Genomic DNA, 2501 nt, shown 5'->3' with positions numbered 1-2501 from the left:
TTTTTTTTTTTTTTTTGAGATAGAGTCTCACTTTATCACCCTGGGTAGAATGCTGTGGCTCACACAGCTCACAGCAACCTCCAACTCCTGGACTCAGGCGATTCTCCCTCCTCAGCCTCCGGAGTAGCTGAGATTACAGGTGTCCGCCACAATGCCCCACCATTTTTTTGTTGCAGTTTGGCTGGGGCTGGGTTTGAGCCCGCCACCTGCCATATATGGGGCCAGCGCCCCACTCACTGAGCCACAGGGGCTGCCCAGAGACTTTATATATATATATATATATTTTGCAGTTTTTGGCTGGGGCTGGGCTTGAACCCACCACCTCCAGCATATGGGGCCAGTGCTTTACTCCTTTGAGCCACAGGTGCCGCCCCGAGACTTTATATATTTAAAAAATTTTTTATTTTCCTTTTGGATACAGGGTTTTGCTGAGGTGGTATCATCATAGCTCACTATAACCTTGAATTCCTGGGCTTACGTGATCCTCCCACCTCAGAGTCCTGAGTAGCTGGAACTATAGGGTTGTGCCACCACACCCAGCTTATTACATTAAAAAAATTATATTTATAGCACATCTTTTAAAATGAATGGGCTACCTGACACATACAGGCCTCTACTATAGAGACAATGGCCAGTCCTAGTGTCTAAATGATATCCAAGGCCCAGCTAAAGGACCAAGGTTTTTTTTTTTGTTGTTTGTTTTGTTTTTTTCTGAGACAGTCTCTGTCACCCTGGGTAGAGTGCTGTGTCATCATAGATCACAACAACCTCTAACTCTTGGGCTCAAGAGATCCTCTTGCCTCAGCCTGCCACGTAGCTGGGACTATAAGCGCCTATACAATGCCCAGCTAGTTTTTCTATTTTGAGTAGAGATGGGATCTTGCTCTTGCTCAGGCTGGTCTAAAAATCCTGAGCTTAGGTGATCCACCTGCCTCGGCCTCCTAGAGTGCTAGGATTACAGGTGTGAGTCACTGCGCCAGGCCAAAGACCAAGTTTTTGAAGACAAGGGGTAACACACCTAAATATACAGTCTTCTTCCATTCCACCTTCATTGGCCAAGCAGTTGCCAAAAACAAAGGCCACATCTCCCCATACCTCGGAAACAAATGCACTGCCTCTCACAAATCCACTGCTTCTCTAAGTGCCCATGAGTATATTTGAGAAGAACCTTTGAGAACAAGTTTAGGAGCACCTGTCCTTCTACGAGACTTGAGAGATTCCACGAAAGAATCTGGATGTCATGAAGGAAATAATGGTTCAGGCAGATGAAGAGACAGTTGAGATTACTAGGAAACTGAAGAAACAGGAGAAGAAACACTTGAAAGAAAAGGAACACCTGGCTGCACTTGCCCTTCCTTCTTCAGAAAATAGCAGTCTCTGCTGGGCATGGTGGCTCATGCCTGTAATCCCAGTACTCTGGGAGGCTGAGGCAGGTGGATTGCCTGAACTCACAGGTTTGAGAACAGCCCAAGCAAGAGCAAGGCAAGACCCCATCTCTGAAAATAGCTGAGTGTTGTGGTGGGTGCCTGTAGTCCCAGCTACTCGAGAGGCTGAGGCAAGAGGATCACTTAAGCCCAAGAGCTTGAGGTTGCTGTGAGCTATGACACCGTGGCACTCTACTGAGGGTGACAAAGTGAGACTCTGTCTCAACAAACAAAACAAAACAGCAGTTGCTTATAGGCAAAATGCCTATATGCCTTTGCCCTAAAAAGCCGTTTGAGAGAGAGCAGTGAAAAGACTTTGTGCAGGCATACTTGTGAGAAAGTGAGGCAGAATCCCATGTGGCCAGGTTGGTTGTGAGCCTAACATGACCAAGGCTTTGGCTGGAATAGCATTTATTGCAAGGAATTGAGGTTGACTTTATAAGGCCAATAAAAAAGCCCTTTGGAAAACTGGCCGGATACCCATCAGTAACCTTTCCTGACCTGTGCTAAGTAACGGAGGTTGCTTGCAGATGGGTCCGGAAATGGAAATGTGCTCGGGGACCTCAAGAGAAGAGGAATTTACCCAATGCATACAATGGCACAGGTGAAACTTGGGCTCATGAAAGGCTTTTGAGAAGTCCAGCCTGAAAATTCCTTATAAAAGTTTCCAGCAAAACCCCCCTGACTTAAGGCCTACGTTGGAGCAGAGGTTTGCACACAAATTCCTGTATGCCGAAGAAGTTTCTTTATGCCTTGTTTGAAGATCCGAAGTAACAGCCTCCAAAAGGCAAGGCCAGCAAGGGCAGGTATTCAGTCTACCTTGTTCCTCCATAGCCTCAGGCATCATCAGATAAGAACAAAGAAGTAATAACTAACAACATGCTCTCATTAAGTTATGTAAATTGGGTTATGTTGAAAGGGTTATGTCAAAAGGTGTATGTTGAGTGGATTATCAGAAGCTAATCACGAGGTAGTCACATGGTGTTTAAATGGATGAATGAGGTCATTGCTGTTTTGTACGCATGTACAAAATTCGCTATATAAACCAACTGCAAATAAAGAAGCTAGCCATTTTGC

General features: G+C 45.5%; 1 non-coding gene across 1 annotated transcript; it reads left to right on the top strand.

Moving 5' to 3' along the window:
• Positions 1 to 572: 572 nt before the first annotated feature.
• On the top strand, positions 573 to 654 carry LOC111728382. Its single transcript, XR_002775695.1, has one exon. It is a non-coding gene; the product is annotated as a small nucleolar RNA SNORD86 (small nucleolar RNA).
• The last annotated feature ends 1847 nt before the right edge of the window (positions 655 to 2501 follow it).

Source organism: Otolemur garnettii, unplaced genomic scaffold (assembly GCF_000181295.1).
Source record: "Otolemur garnettii isolate 467f Iridium unplaced genomic scaffold, OtoGar3 scaffold00153, whole genome shotgun sequence".
NCBI classification, from domain to species: domain Eukaryota; kingdom Metazoa; phylum Chordata; class Mammalia; order Primates; family Galagidae; genus Otolemur; species Otolemur garnettii.
The sequence above is the reverse complement of the archived record's forward strand: the minus strand, read 5'-3'. Positions and strand labels throughout refer to the sequence as shown.